The sequence below is a fragment of the Physeter macrocephalus genome, chromosome 19 (genome assembly GCF_002837175.3).
Source record: "Physeter macrocephalus isolate SW-GA chromosome 19, ASM283717v5, whole genome shotgun sequence".
In the NCBI taxonomy this organism is placed as follows: domain Eukaryota; kingdom Metazoa; phylum Chordata; class Mammalia; order Artiodactyla; family Physeteridae; genus Physeter; species Physeter macrocephalus.
This window is the reverse complement of record NC_041232.1, coordinates 53,600,564-53,601,532: the sequence shown is the minus strand read 5'-3', so window position 1 is coordinate 53,601,532 and position 969 is coordinate 53,600,564.

Here is a 969-nt window from a genome sequence, read left to right as displayed (position 1 = left end):
GCAGATTAAATCTCCACAATCAACTTGAAGTGCCATGCATCTGTAGAATGCCTGAATAGACAGTGAATCATCCCAAGTTGAGGAGGTGGACTTTGGGAGCAAGACATATTATTATTTTCCTCTTTTTCTCTTTTTGTGAGGGTGTATGTGTGTGCTGCTGTGTGAGATTCTGTCTGTATAGCTTTGCTTTCACCATTTGTTCTAGGATTCTGACCGTCCCGTTTTTCTGTTTGTTTTTTACTTTTTCAAATTTTTCTTCTTAATAATTATTGCTTATTTTAATAACTTTATTTTATTCTACCTTATTTTATCTTCTTTCTTTCTTCCTTTCTTCCTACCTTCCTTCCTTCCTTCCTTTCTTTCTTTCTTTCCTTTCTATTTTTTCTCGCTTTTATTCTGAGCCGTGTGGATTAAAGGTTCTTGGTGCTCCAGCCAGGCGTCAGGGCTGTGTCTCTGAGGTGGGAGAATCAACTTCAGGACACTGGTCCACAAGAGTCCTCCCAGCTCCATGTAATATCAAACGGTGAACATCTCCCAGAGATCTCCATCTCAATGCCAACACCCAGCTTCACTCAACGACCAACAAGCTACAGTGCTGGACACCCTATGCCTAACAAATAGCAAGACAGGACCACAGCCCCATCCATTAACAGAGAAGCGGCCTAAAATCATAATAAGGCTACAGACACCCCAAAACACACCACCAGAAGTGGACCTGCCCACCAGAAAGACAACATCCAGCCTCATCCACCAGAACACAGGGACTAGTCCCCTCAACCAGAAAACCTACTCAACCCACTGAACAAACCTTAGCCACTGGGGACAGACACCAAAAACAATGGGAACTACGAATGTGCAGCCTGCGAAAAGGAGACCCCAAACACAGTAAGATAAGCAAAATGAAAAGACAGAAAAACACACAGCAGATGAAGGAGCAAGGTAAAAATCCACCAGACCTAACAAATGAAG